This window comes from Cydia amplana, chromosome 23 (assembly GCF_948474715.1).
Source record: "Cydia amplana chromosome 23, ilCydAmpl1.1, whole genome shotgun sequence".
NCBI classification, from domain to species: Eukaryota; Metazoa; Arthropoda; class Insecta; order Lepidoptera; family Tortricidae; genus Cydia; species Cydia amplana.
The window spans coordinates 2840505-2857106 of NC_086091.1; the positions used below are offsets into that span (position 1 = coordinate 2840505).

At 35.9% G+C, this 16602-nt stretch overlaps 1 long non-coding RNA gene across 1 annotated transcript; it reads left to right on the forward strand.

The window, feature by feature from the left end:
* The first annotated feature begins 12585 nt into the window (after positions 1-12585).
* Positions 12586-14454, forward strand: LOC134658698 (uncharacterized). Its single transcript, XR_010097713.1, has 2 exons — positions 12586-12804; positions 14140-14454. It is a non-coding gene; the product is annotated as an uncharacterized LOC134658698 (long non-coding RNA).
* Positions 14455-16602: the final 2148 nt, after the last annotated feature.

Here is a 16602-nt window from a genome sequence, read left to right on the forward strand (position 1 = left end):
AATGCGTGACGAAAGCAGAATAGGACCAATTTAAGAACTTGACGAAAAACGAATGGGACGACCCAAGACGATACCATGTAACCAACGTATCACATGACAACGAAGAAATGTAGCAAGCAACGAAATCTGGCATTTGGTGACTAACACGTACAGTTTGTTTAAGATCTTGAAACCAGTGTCGTATGTTATAAAGAATTGATTGTATTTTAAGATGTGTAAAATCTAAAAGAAAGTTGCCCCCCTTTTTTCCAACAGATCCGACAAATTCGAAGCATGAAGGCCCCATTTTATTGAAGGTTGTGCAGTAATATTTTTTAGATTTGGCATTTTTTATGTTATTTATACTCAGAATCCCAAGCTCTTTCCTGCTAGGAAAAAAACAGTGCCCCAAAAATTCCATATTTTCGTTCCTTCCATTCCGTTGCCGTGCCGTTTGTGAAAAATGGTAATGAAATGGAAATAAAAATCTTGTAACATTTTTTTCTCCCGTTAGGATCGAAAGACTTCATAATTTTGATAAGGAATATCGACATTAAAAAAAGTACAAGTATAGTACTCGTACAACTTTTAACAAATTGCCCGAATATGTTTTAGACTTTACACATTTAATACAATCAGAATCGTTGTTATAGTCAAGTGTTTAGTTTGTTGAAACTGTCATCCTATTGTACTGGTCCTTTCCAAAAGAAGACTTTTACATCCATTCATCATAACCTTCAAAATAAAGTACGCTACTCTAAAAATAAAAATAAAATAGATTTAAATTCATGATGACGAATACGATTGATAAAGATATGATTAAGGATTTCATTTTCTATTAGCATAGTTTAAATAATTGATAATAATTCAAATTAAAAGTCGCCATTGTTGTTAATCTCGGTGTTTTTGTATTTAAACATTTGTAAATAGTTTTTTAAATGTCTTTTTAATCTGACGTGTGGCCAGATTTTTCATATTACCTATACGGTTTCATTTCTAAAAAACGTGTGATAGTATTATAGGCTTATTGAAAAACAAACTTAAAACTATAGACGATAAAGCACATTTTTATATAACGACGTATTTATTTGCTTCGACCTTAAAGCGTAGTCACATAAACAATTTTAATTCCAGTTTCTTTTTATAATCAGTATTCATCTTACTCATAAGCTAATTTCAGTAAGCGTTGTAAATATATTTGTAAAATAAATATTACTTATATTTTCATATGAAAAAATGCTGTCTTAAAACTACTTAAATAGTCGTTCATATAGATTATATTTTTTAAAAATGTGTATAATGAATGAATGATTGAAATAAAATACAAATTTTGACACTCTGACTTATGACATTTGCAATATTAATATTTAGCATAACTATTCTACTTTAAATTGTTGATGTAAATATATTTTTATTGTTCGAACTCTGATACGGACATCTTCCTTTTTTAATGAAGTAAGGAACTAGTATAATTTTAGTTGAACATTGTACGAGCTTAAACTGCACCAATGTTTTTTTTTCTTATATCTTTAATCCTAAACTTTTTACTAACTTTTAATTAATTGACAAATTTATTGGTCTACATACAATTCTTGTTTTTGACTTTAAATAAAATAGTAGAGAAATTTTAGCATTATAATTATTAAAATAACTCAACACAACTATAGACTAAGCAATATCCTAGATTTCTGGTATTTTCGAATGGTTTTTGGAATCTAGCAAACTTTAGCAGTCGTTGTTTGACCAAAAATCGATCGCTTAAGAAAATATACTCGATAATACCACTAATCAGTCTGGGTATATTGCCATTAACTTAGCTGACATCCGCCACGAAACATTCATGATAAATTATCTAAATAGCGACATCATAAGTCCATATAACTTTAACAGTCCCTGTGTAAGTAAAGACATCACTTATTAAATTTTTCGTAAATATACGAAAAGATGACAGACAATTTGTGACCTAAATTTCTCCGCTTGTATTTATTTTACTGCCTTTTCTGAAATTGCATACATACGTTGACGTTTACGGTGTTATATATGCCCTGTGGGTCACATTTGACGCATTGAATCCTCTCAAGCTTCAGACCAAAAACTAACACAAGGCATAGGTTGTCCTTGCCACATCAAATAATTATTTTATTGATACAGAAGGTGCAGGAATAATTTTATTTTCGCTTATCGCTTTAAATAACCTGACTGAATTTTAGTAGTTAATATTTTACTTATCAATGACATGAGAAGAAACAAGCCAAGGTTTTATTATAAGAAAAAATATCTGTTTACAAAATAAATCATAACTAGAGCTCTTTTCATACCTTAATTTAACTGTTTCATTGATTAATTCTGGAAAAAACGTAGCGTCTTTTTTACATTGAATTTTACAAATTTGAATTTTGCTATCTTTTTAATATTAATCTTGTAAATTGTACCAAATTTGGTACGTCATTGCGTTTTTCTGTTTTAATTTAACCTGTTGGCTTCTTTATTCTTACGTCATTGTTGCTATTTAATTTTCTTTATAATAATTAATCAAATGCATTGTAATCATACCCCCGTAATTTAATATTACCATTGTAATAATATTAAGTAGATTACCAGGACCGTAAGGTATTTATGAATAAATACATATCCACCAGTGCGCTAGTCAAATTATATACTTGGGCATAAATGTATAGCAAATGTGTGTGTAATAACACTTCGGGTATATTTGTTTTCACTAATTTATCCGAAGTGAAATCTTAAAAATCTTGTATTAGGGTAACTTTATGCTTGGTAGAACTCTACTATATTAGAAGCACTCTATCTATACGCAAGTAAGACCAGTTGGAGTGTTAGCAAAGTAAAAAGTGATTTTAGTTTAAGTAGTAGTTTTGAAAAATTAAAGTCATCTTGTTTTCAATGTTACCGTAATGCACCTAATAGATAATATGAGGCATTATCCATGAAAAGGTACCTTATTGTCGATATCGCTTACGCCGCACAGCGTCGCGCGGCATTGTATTTATATCGGAGCATCGTTAATAATGGCGTAAGCGCCATCGACAATAAGGTCCCTTTTCATAGATAACGTCACACATTACACACATAGCTGTATATATATTCTTGTCCAAAGTTGTAATAATAGTATCTTATAATCTTAGGCTGTGTATACACTATCGCTTAGTGAAATTGAATATAAACCATGATAAAATATTAGCGAGAACAAAATAAATAATGTGTATACAGTACAAGTCACAAAAACGAATAGTTTCATTATTTTGCTACATTAATTTCACAATTACATGATATTTATTCGCATTATTTATGTATAAAGTCATTATGAACGCAAGAAATGCAAATTATGTACGATATATATTATTTGAATTATAAAGTAAAAAGGAAATCATGTGGAACATGTACATTATGAACTAACACGAAAATGCTTTTATTATTCTTGAGCGAATTAGATAAATATGGCAGTCCAAATGACAGGGCAAAGTAGGTCATTCTGTGGGTCATATTTGACCCACAATGCAGGGATGTTAAAGATATTTCGGACAAGTTCGCAACATTGTAAATTTAATAAAGGCAGTTAATTCCTCATTTGGATTAAAGGGCTTGTCCCTTGTATTCAAAACATGTCTAGAGTCGGACTAAGCTAAAACTGCACTAATTTTTCAGTGACAGTATAGTGTCGCCATAAATGTCAAATTACTATGAAAATATGGCACGTCGTTACGTTAAAGAAGGTGCGGAGTTAGCTTAGATGGATTCAATAAATTGTACCTACACTTCCTACACTTTTTATTTTCAATATTTTTATGTTATTTCTGCTTATAATCACAAGCTCTTTTGATCCTATAGAAGAAAAGTGTCCTATAATTTCCATAAATTTTTCGACCGTTCCATTCCGTTACTGATAATACAAAAATGGTAACAGAATGGAAATAAAAATCTAAGGATACTTTTTTTTTTCCAGAATCGAAAGAGTAGAAATTACATAAAATGGCAGAATAAAAAAAATAGGTATAAGTGTACTACTTTTAATAAAAGTGGTCCACCATATGTTGCCCTTATATTTGGACAGTGTTTTCAGTCGGTAATGTACACAGACAATCCAACCTCTAGACATAGCATAGTCGCGCTACCCCCTCTGCCACACATACGGTAGCGTTACTCCAACTTCGAGTCAATCCCGTGCCGTGATTGGTCCGTGTTTTTGAACGGACCAATCGCGGCACGGGATTCGCTCACCTCGTCCCCTCGCACCCTCGTATTTTTGGCAGCATCGGTTTCATGAAAGAATTGACTAAGCTCAGTCTAGAGGTTGGATTGTCAGTGGTAATGTAGAATGATTACGAGTATCATATCAAGTCACATCAAGCGAATACCTCATTATACAAACCTGCGAGTTTACTAACGTTTCTTGTTAAATTTGGAAGCTGCGATGGGTTTGGAATGCGATATTAGAACATTTGATACTATTTTTACTATTTTTTATTATTTTTTTTATTTTTAGGGTTCCGTAGCCAAATGGCAAAAAACGGAACCCTTATAGATTCGTCATGTCTGTCTGTCTGTCCGTCTGTCCGTCTGTCCGTCTGTCTGTCCGTCCGTATGTCACAGCCACTTTTCTCCGAAACTATAAGAACTATACTGTTGAAACTTGGTAAGTAGATGTATTCTGTGATCCGCATTAAGATTTTCACACAAAAATAGAAAAAAAACAATAAATTTTTGGGGTTCCCCATACTTCGAACTGAAACTCAAAAATTTTTTTTTCATCAAACCCATACGTGTGGGGTATCTATGGATAGGTCTTCAAAAATGATATTGAGGTTTCTAATATCATTTTTTTCTAAACTGAATAGTTTGCGCGAGAGACACTTCCAAAGTGGTAAAATGTGTGTCCCCCCCCCTGTAACTTCTAAACTAAGAGAATGATAAAACTAAAAAAAATATATGATGTACATTACCATGTAAACTTCCACCGAAAATTGGTTTGAACGAGATCTAGTAAGTAGTTTTTTTTTTATACGTCATAAATCGCCTAAATACGGAACCCTTCATGGGCGAGTCCGACTCGCACTTGGCCGCTTTTTATTTTTATTTTATTTTTTTACCTGCCTTTTAATATCTCCAGCTGTTAGCACGTGGGCGGGTGTCAGAAGATCTTGAGGGGAGTAGGAGTCAAACAGCGTGTATTTCTTATGGTGTATATTGGGAAAGTGTTATGAGTACATTACAAATTCGCTAGCCTAAAATAATTATAATGGTCTAAGAGCTAACCACGTAAATAGGTATGCAATTTATAGAGCAACGAAACCCCTCCAGTTAGTATGCCATACTATCATTATTAATTAATCCGGGCGCCTGGCAGCTGTCTAGCGGTGGGTGTGGGAGTGGATGGGCAACAAAGTGGTTGTAAAATCAATTGAAGGTGTGCAATTTATAGAGCTCTGTGTTTGGTGTGATATAATAGCTAATTATGTATTTAATTCAAATATAACAATGCCAGGCGTTTTATTTGGGGGAAAAGTACTTCCTGCAGGCGCACAAAGTGATTGTGTATTTTCATCACCTGGCACTACTTTTCCCCCAAATAAAACGCCAGGCATTGTTATATTTGAATTAAATACATAATTAGCTATTATATCACACCAAACACAGAGCTCTATAAATTGCACACCTTCAATTGATTTTACAACCACTTGTTGCCCATCCACTCCCACACCCACCGCTAGACAGCTGCCAGGCGCCCGGATTAATTAATAATGATAGTATGGCATACTAACTAGAGGGATTTCGTTGCTCTATAAATTGCATACCTATTTACGTGGCTAGCTCTCCGGCTATAATTACAGCGCCACCTATGGACTGTATTGGGAACTATCTATCTTACTAGAGACGTATCTATGTAGATCGATAAGCCATCTAGGGATTCTAGGGTTCGATAAAGTATGTAAAGAGGTCACATAGATGGCGCTGTTAACTGCACAAGTTAACACCAGCATATAACTATGCGACTGAGATAGGAACATGCGGGTCAATGTACGAAATTCTCCGTGCTCAGCGTCGTTACTTTAGTAGTGTTTGAGAAATATAATTATTTAAACTTATTAACTTATGTTGATACTGTGAGTGAATCCATGATCGTAAATAGAGCGTCTTTTTAGCGGTGTTTGTCACGCGTTAAATTAAAAATAAGATAAAACATACGTTTATATAATACGAATGTTTTGCCTTGTCTTTATTCGGGAAAAAAATAGTTTCAAATGTTCAAAAGAGAATACCGAAATCATAATGGTTTTAATTATTCTTTTGTTTTATGTATTAAGTTTGTAAATTATGTTAAAGTTTTCGGTGGATCTGTATTTTATACCAGTTTATGAAATTAGCTCACAGACCCACGAAAAAAAAACAAATTTTTGTTTTCTAGGAGTGAAAAAGTTTCTGGTTGTTTTTCTTTGCGTGGATCCGTGGAGCATGAAGGATTGTTAGTTGGTAACTGTTCGAATATTTGGCTACGGTTGGATTGTTGCTGAGGCAAGCTGGTTTTACGCTTTAGTAAGGATATGTTGCAAATATATTATAATTCAGTAAAATTATTTTTGTCGTTTTAATTTTACCTGAAACACTCACTCACACTCAGAGCGGTTTCGCACTACGTCCGATCCGAATCCGATCCGAACCCGTGAAAATATGGGTCTAGAAAACTCGGACCGAATTCGGATATTCGCTTACGCACTAGTCCTATCCGAACCCGTGAAAATATGTCTAACTCGGACCGAATTCGTATATAGGCTTACGCACTAGTCCTATCCGAATACCCCGCCCACCCCGCTGTCTCTGCTCGTACGCAGCTCGGCTTTAACTCGGACACAGTGCGTAAACGTTCATACAAATAATACTAAGGCTACTTCGGTCCGTCAAACATCTTCTCCGGATTGGAGATTCTAGAATGACGGAAAGAAATCGGATGTAGTGCGTAACTTACCATAGAAATGGTTCTACGGCTACAACGGACCATATTTTCACGGGTTCGGATCGGACGTAGTGCGAAACCGCCCTCACTGCCTCACTCAGACTGATTCAAGCTGAGTCAGATTTAACTAATTGACTTAAACTCTCGCGTTTTGCTGGGATGTCAGTCTTTCCGTGGCCACAGCTGGTGCAACTCAGCTCAAACGTCGGAATTTAAGGTATAAACAATGAAACTATATCGCGGTAGACCCGTTTGTGTAATTAAATATGTGGTTTTGATACGACTGAAGATCGTGTGGGAATTGAGAAGTGAAATCACCAAGCCATCTAGAAGATTCTCAAGGTCGTATTAAGACCAAAACAAATTATCAAATCTGAATCCAGCTTCTCAAGACCACTATCATCATTCTGAAATACTAATTTCAATTATTTTAAATATAACTGTGATCTACTTTACTAGCGACCCGCTCCGGCTTCGCACGGGTTAACAAATTATACCTACATAAACTTTCCTCTTGAATAACTATCTATTAAATAAACCGCATCAAAATCCGTTGCGTAGTTTTAAAGATCTTAGCATACATACATTGAGGTATATAACAAGAGACGACATCTCGAACAAAGTGTTTCCGCACCTCGGAGAAGTGCATGCACTTCTTTGCTTTTAGTACGTTACCGACCACTGACGAGATGCCACACATGTACAGAAAATTAAAAAAAAAAAATAAAAAAATGCCTTCGTGCGTGTTAAAAAGTTGCAACAATAGCACAAGAAAATATAATAAAAGGGATGGAAAAACATTTCACCGGTAAGCAATGGAATAACTGTTGATTTACTATTATTTAGTTTTCAAAGTAAATGTTTGGTCGTAGAAAAAGTATTGTATGCAACGTTGTTTATTAACCGAGTCAAAAAATACTCGTGGCGTCTTTATTAACAATTTTCGGCTTCGCATGCATGCATGCACTGTTCTGAGGTGCGGAAACATTTTGTTCGAGATGTCGTCTCTTGTTATATACCTCAATGCATACATAGGGACAGACAGACAGCGGGAATCGACTTTGTTTTATACTATGTAGTGTTTTGCCAGTAACTGTAAATAAGGGTTCCGTTTTTTGCCATTTGGCTACGGAACCCTAAAAATGAATTCTACCTATTCACCTATAAACAGAATTCATTTTATTATGTACTTTATATAAACATACGATTTATGAAATTCACCTATTTATTATTTATTTTCCTCAAATGCGCACCAATTATTTTCGTAAACGAGGGCCTCTATAATTGAAGGGATGTTTACAAAAACAACATAACTGCTTAGAGCGGTTGACACTTTTTTAAGAACATTGTTAATCGTTTCAGGTGTCAGTGTAGTCGGTTGTTGTTTTTGTAAACATCCCAATTGACACTACATTTTTCGAACCTGGATAATTGGCACGACCTGCAAAACCTGATTAATTGACACAAATTGGCCGGTCCCTTGAGATTGCAATTATCCAGGTTTCACTGTTTGCTACACTCACTGGGTAAAATTGTACTGATTTTCACTGTATTGCCTAACATCAACATACAATTTATGGCTTATGAATAAATATATAAATAAAAACATTATTTTATAGCTTATACAGACTACATGCTTATACAACATGATTTTATTGTTAGGAAATTGATTTTATTTTTATTGCATTGTTTTTTTAAATTTATTTACATAGCGGAATAAGAAATTTTCAGTAAATGTTTTTGCTGTGGTTTATGTGCATGTTACAGGTATGTATTTATCTATAAATTAAATTATTTTGATTATGCAAATCATAGCGTAGGTAATTTTATTTTGAACTATCGTATCTGGCCAATGTTACGCTGATGATACTCGAATAATATTAATCATATCTATTTAGATGTACATTATAAATTATTATTAAAGTAGACATAAACTCAAATAGATGTTATGTACTAAAAAAAATTACCTATTCTTACCACTGTATGAGTAGTAGTTAAATATCTTACAAAATATTGAACTTTTGCAATATGTATAAGTAGCAGTTTTATTTTTCAGTTTTACGTAACATGTCATTATCCAATCCACACCGATTTTGAGGAACTGGGCGAAATAACTATAAATGATGAAAAATACAAGATTTTACGGCCAAGTACTCACATTATAAAAGAAGAACCAGAACTAATGGGCAGACGCCAACGACCATCTTCAAAACTTTGGCACCGATGGTCCAGCTCTAAAAAAAGTTTTACAGCTAATATTCCAAATATTCGTTCATTACGAAGACAAGCAAGAAATTATGGGTCTCTCAGACAACGGAAACGTTTAAACTTACGAAATAAGTCACATAACTCATTAAGAACTGAGGGTAAAACTGTGAATGTGACAGCAAATAGTACACAAGGTATTAAAACTGCGAATGTCACACAAAATGGTACAGAAGGCACTATAGTGTTTAGCATGTATTGTCCGTTTTTAGGGCAGCTCCAGTTCGTTCGTAGATACAATACTGTTACGTATGAGCCGTTAGAATGGTGGCCATGGACAACTACTACTACTACTACTACTACTACTACTACTACTACTACTACTACAGTAAAACCCAAAAGCTAAACCCAATGAAACTGTTACCAAAAAGGCCAGTTAATACGATGATTACGATTAACCGCATAATATGCCATTTTGCAACGAGCGCTGCGGTTATCGTAGACATTTTTCACGATTAACTATCACGAAATAAGCCTAAAAGTAAAAAATCTTACTACAGTTTTTAATGATTTTTCGATATAGGTACCAAGAAAAGTCTGCAACTATTTTGATTGCATACGCAGTGAAAGTGTTATTTATTTATACCTCATAATTTACATTGATGACGTTTAAAATAACTGAAAAATCGGTGTTTGAATGTAAGGAGAATGTGGGTTAAGATTCGTTTAATGATGTCGTCGCTTCCAAATCTACTTAAGCGGGATTTACAGTTTTTCTTAATAAAAGTTTTATTTTTGTTGTTGGTGTATTTCCTATGTTTTGGTTGTTTAGTTAATCTCTAAGCTGGTAGCATAGGTAGATTAAGACGGACAAACTTTATGTTTGTCTTTTAAATTCAGTTTAGTGTGTCTGTTGTTTTGTATGGAATTAAATAATCTTAGATACCTAATCAAAGAAAGGTACCAACTTGTAAGACAATGAAAGGCATTCCCATGACTACCCTATACAGGTTGCTGTTATCACTGACCAAAGTCAGTGGGGTCAATATGTATCAAGGTCATACTGAACAACTTTTACTATGGGGCCAACCCCGAAATCGCGAAAAAAAAAATCAGCCGTTCTGTAGAAAACATTCACCGAAATGTAAGAGACGGCAGATTTTGTTTTCGCAATTCGAATAGTAAAAGTGGTTCAGTCAGAGTTTAGTTAGTGATAACAAAAGCACCCTGTATACGTGGCTAGTCTTCTAATAAGGTCTGACAGCTAAATGCGAACCCTAATCATCAGTGACAAGTGACAGTAGCGAGGTGACAGCGGTCGAAATGTCCTGGAATCAACTTGTCAAGGTCGCCGGCTTTTGGTAAACAAGTTTATTATTGACTAGCGACCCGCCTCGGTTTCGCACGGGTAACCTTTAACAAATTATAAACCTAAACCTTCCTCAAGAATCACTCCATTGATACCAGGGATGTTGCAGATGCCGATTTTTTGACTCACATCCGCGGATGCGGATGCGGATGTCAAGATAGGTACATAAAAAATGTCAAATATTACATTTTAGTAATTTTTATTTCAAAAAACCGGCCAAGTGCGAGTCGGACTCGCGGTCCAAAGGTTCCGTACATTAAGTCCGACTCACGCTTGACTGCTAATTCTAATAGGTTTATTGGCTAATAATGACTATGACTAAATTACCTAGCAGTCTAGCACTTACGCCGATGCTAAGACGTTCCTGTACCGACCTGTTCCACATCCGCATCCGCATTAAATCCGCATCGATTTTATGCGGATACGGATGCAGATGCGGATGTTGAAAATAATGCGAAAGTTCCGCGGTTGCGGATATTCGCAACATCCCTGATTGATACCTTGGTGAGAACCGCATGATTTTTTTAACGTTTATCGTGAACATACAAACAGACAGACGCGGCGGGGGACTTTGTTTTATATATTATGTATTTATATAGATACTCTTCCCTATTATTCAGTTCACGATGTTGACCTTAGCGAGATGGGTGATTTTAATTTAAAGTCGTACCTACACTACAACATTTTTTTTTAATTAGGGATTCTTATGTTACCTACATATTTCTACTCAGAATCACGAGTTTATTCAATCTAATGTTTTTATTTCTATTTTGTTACTATTTTTCATAGACTTTGTATGACGGCATAGAGAAATATAATAAGACAAGAGTGCTCACTCCATAGATCAGTTAGACTATTAATTTCAGTGTGTACATCTAGCATCGAGTAGCGGAACTATCAATACTGCTACTTGACAATAGATGTAGCACCGACCGGAAAGTCTTATCTCAACAGCATAAGACTTCCCGGTCGGTGCTACATCTATTGTCAAGTAGCAGTACTGATAGTTCCGCTACTAGATGCTAGATGCTTAAGTCTTTTTGGTACTAAAACTGTTGTATGGAGTGAGCAATCTATGTATTTTTTTCTCTATGATGACGGTAACGGAATGGAAGGATCGAGAATTTATGGAAATTTTCGGACTTAATTTCGCGTCCACCTTAAATTCAATTCAACTGTTGATTGAATCCCATGTTCATCAACTGCAGATAATATAATTTAGTACAGCCAATAATTTAACAACAATCAACTTTGTTTCATTACTACTTTAAGGTTTACAATGGTTTGGTTTTGTTGTTGCTTAACTGTGAATTGCTAATGTCAAATTTTGACACAGGATTGTTCCGATTCAACGGGAGTTCAACACGATACGTCAAACGTCGCTTGTCGAATACCCCTCCTGCAATCCCGGGCACGCACAGCCGTCCGCACAGTGCTCAGCGAGCTGTGTTCGGAAAAGGACCTGAACTCACTGCACCTTACAAGTCAAAAAACAGTCGAATTGATAACCTCCTCCTTTTTTGAAGTCGGTTAAAAACATACCCGAAACGGCGAGCCATAGACTAGGAATCCTCTAGACGGAGTTTAGAGCAATTATTTCATGAAACCGATGCTGCCAAAAATACTGGGGTGCGGGGGACGCGGTGAGCGAGTCCCGTGCCGTGATTGGTCCGTTCAAAGACACGGACGTCACACAAAGACACTTTGACTCGAAAATGGAGTAAAACTACTGTATATTTGTGGCAGAGGGGGTAGCGCTACTATGCTCAGTCTGGAGGATGTCTTGTCTATGACAAAATATTATAGCCCACACTGTTAATAAAATATCAAATGATGTTTCGTACATAAGTTCCGAAAGACTCATTGGTTCGAGCTGGGGTTTGAACCCGCGGATTGCAAGACGCACGCTCTTACCGCTAGGCCACCAGCGCTAGAGTCCAAAATGACAATAATTATGATGGATTCGACTTATAGACCAATTTTCATTTATAAAAAGCAAATAGGTACATTTATTTTCCTTTACCGAGATTCGAATCCAGGACCAGATTCAAAGGTCCATAACTCCATAAAGAACCGTAAATAATTAATGGCCACGGTTTTTCACACAATACAATTTTATTTACGCCCGTAACTAAACAACGAAACAAATATAATTGTACACGCTTTAGTTAGTTGATTAAATCGCGTAGTATATAAAACCTGCGCGTGAGTGGAACTCTCATACGGCACCATGAAGTGGCTTTTGGCGTTCTGTGTGGTCGTCGCACTAGTTTGCACGGCGCTGGTGAGTAATATAAGTATATCATTATCAATATCATCATCATATCAGCCTTTCATTGCCCACTGCTGAGCATAGGCCTTTCTTCGTGTACACCATTTGTCCCGATCCTGAGCTAATCTCACCAAAACTGGTGCAATCTTCCGAATGTCGTCCACCCAAAGAGCTAACGGACGCCAAGCATTTACCTACTTCGTCCGAAAGCGGCCACCATTCCCTTAACATTTTGGACCACCTACGACACTCCGCCTGGCAACATGCCTGCCCTTTCCATTTTAGTTTGGTAATGAGACTAATGAGGTATCCCACATCTTGGACCTTAGTTCAGCATCGGATATCGACATTCCTCACAAATATTTTTTAAAAACATCGATGCCTTATTGGATAATAGCAAGATTAGATAGTTTGAAGAATTCTGCAAAGTCAAGGTGATAAGATACCTTACGCTTATGGTTCTATTTTAGACCTCTCACTACTCTACTTTAGAATCATTGTTCCTGATTGTTTTCTGTCAAAGTCTTGTGTAAATAAATACCTCTAGCGACTCTTAGGATTCAATTATATAGCCCTCTGAAAATTCTATACTATACTTATAACCTCTATTGCACCATATTCTCAGCTCTGGAGTTTTTTTTACCCCAGATTCCGTATTTACTTTATAAATAAGGAAACAAGAGTGTACGCTAAAACCTTTCGTACCTTTTTTTGCAATAACTTGACAGTTTGATGCTACTTGAAAAGGGTCGCTAACTCAAATTTGGATGGAATTATCAGATTGCGAAAAGAGTGCGCTTTAATAAATAATATCTGGGAGACCGAGCTTTGCTCGGAAAACGTATAAAAACTCAAAAATGCGCGATTTCCCAGAGATAAGACCTCTATAGCAAATTTCATCGAAATCGTTAGCGCCGTTTCCGAAATCCCCGAAATATAAATCCCCCATTGCTAAAGACGCCCGTTCGGATCCGGCCTTCACTACTGTAGGGCTTCGTCACTTTTTAGGGTTCCGTACCCAAAGGGTAAAAAACGAGACCCTATTACTAAGACTTCGCTCCGTCCGTCCGTCCGTTCGTCCGTCTGTCACCAGGCTGTATCTCATGAACCGCGATAGCTAGACAGTCGAAATTTTCACAAATGATGTATCTCTGTTGCCGCTATAACAACAAATACTAAAAATAAAATAAAATAAATATTTAAGGGGGGCTCCCATACAACAAACACGATTTTTTTGCTCTATTTTTTGTTGATGGTGCAGAACCCTCCGTGCGCGAGTCCGACTCGCACTTGGCCGGTTTTCTTGAATATATGACATCTATTTCAGTTCACAAATCTCCTTTTCAGGGTCAAGATTACCACAGCCGCTATGCCGAGCTAGCGTCTCCAGTACCCAGAAACGTAGATGTCCGTCAACTGGTCGACACCCTAAGATCCGCTCAAAGGGACTAGGACCCCATAGCACCACGGCGTCCGCCATTTTGTTTCAGTCCGCCATCTTGAATTACCTGCCCGTGGTTTACATTCGGATATGTCCCACTAGATGTAAAATTTTAAATTTATGTTTTAGTATGTAAGTAGATATTTTATTGTTATTGGCTATGTTTTGATGTATTTGTATTTATTGTATTAAAGTTACGAGGTGTGCTTTAGTCGAACAAATGTGTTGTTTTCTTTTGAGATGATCTCAATTTTCTAAATCCATTGTTATAATAAAGATATGTCCTAATTAGTATTTTTCGAAAGCTACTAACATTGATAATAGTTATTTGTTTTTCAAGGGGGGAAACTTCTTGTTTAACCCTTCGAGCAAGCAAAATATTGAGATATCGCTACGCTTGTGGTTCAATAAATGTAATCTTGAGCGTAGTGAGGATTTCAAGACACGGTTAAACTATGCTACCGAGTGAAACACAACATTTTTCACCACAACAACGCGACGAAAATACGAACTGTGAAACATTACAAATCAAATCAAAATGAATGCTATCAAATAATAATTATTCCAAATCATCACTTAAAAGTCAACTCTGCTAGTCAGCTAATATGAGGAAACAGAAATAATAGTTGTAAGTGATGTATGTTCCTTCTCACTTATAAGAGTAGGTAGTAGGTACCTAAGCAACTGAAAATTACATATTGAAAAATTGAAAATTAAAATCTTTCATATTTAATTGACTGTCAAATGTGTACTGAAAACATTACCATCTACTTTAAATAGCTTATCTACAAAAGTACATCACATAAAAATGTACTTTGTTACATAAAACATAAGATTGAAATACGTATCACATATTATAGGCTCATTTAGACGGCGCGCGAACTCGTATACGATTTAGTTACATTGTGGACCATTGAGGTTACATCAATTCATCCGACCGATCAAATGACGCAATGTAATGAAACTCGCATGCGAGTTCTCGCACCGTCTAAATTAGGGTTTGCTCCCGGTACTGAGTTTGTATGGCGAGAACCGGGAATTCCCGGTTCTCGCCATACAAACTCAGTACCGGGAGCAAACCCTAGTCTAAATGACACTACGAACGTTGAGTAGGTACTTACATTGAAAAGTTCCTAAGGCCACAACCACATGAAAGTAGGAGCGCACGCGGTATTAACCTTTGTCCTTTGGTGTGGTCACGGCCTTAAATGGAGGCCAACGAGGGATTTAAACTCCTAAAACATTGGTGCTAATATACTAGTCTTCTTAATTGATTATTTTTAAGTACTTGTAAAACACTTTTAAATGGTGAAGGGTGCAAAAATATAAATATAAGTAGTTGGTCAAACCAATTTGTCAGTAAATAGGAACAAAAAAAACTATTCTCATCCTTTTCTTTTGGGTGCTAGTACTAGTGTAAGACAAAGATAGTATGATTCTCTCTGTCTATGTTTGAAATGAGACAGTCCTTTGACACACTATAATTAAAGCGCTGCAGAAATATGATGACTATGAGAAAATAAGTTATAGCCGTATTTATTCTTCGAAATCAGATTGCAGTATCATAATTATAGGGTAGGTTGGTTGATAGTGTGTTACTGGTAGTATAATAAATAACACTTGGTAATATCGCAAAACGCATGGTAATTTGTTACATTTTGATTACTTTTTTAGGATTTATCCCTTTTTTGCCACTTATTATGTACCTATAATGTTGTCGTCATATAGCTAAGTAATATCTGGGTAACCGAGCTTCGCTCGGAAAACATATAAAAACTCGAAAATGCGTGTTTTCCCAGAGATAAGACCTAGCTAGATCGATTTTTCGCCCCCGAAAACCCCCGTATAGCAAATTTCATCGAAATCGTTAGAGCCGTTTCCGAGATCCCCGAAATATATATATATATATATAAATAAATAAATAAATAAACAAGAATTGCTTGTTTAAAGGTATTAGATACAAGTTTGTTAGGCATTTTTATTGTACTTTTATAGTTTATATATATCTGTATTGCTTTTAAACCACGCAAAAAGGCCTTTTAGCGGTTTATAGAGACCTCACGGAGCCAGTTTGTTTTTGAAGGCCTCTCGATTAAGTTAGATTTAAAAATACCATACGGCTGAAATTATATATTAAATACATACCTAGGGCAGTAAAGCTATAAAATGCCAGCTCGGCTCCGCCTCGGCCGACAATTACATGTAATTAATGAGATCTGAGGCTTTTTTGTTTACTGGCCGAGGCTAGTATTTATTCTGTGGCCGAGGTGTATATACTATTCGACGGAGCCGGAAAGCGTCAACTTCGTGTAGGGCAACGCCGAAAGTTGCCGCTTTCCGGCCGAAGGGCAGAAAATAAATAAAACATG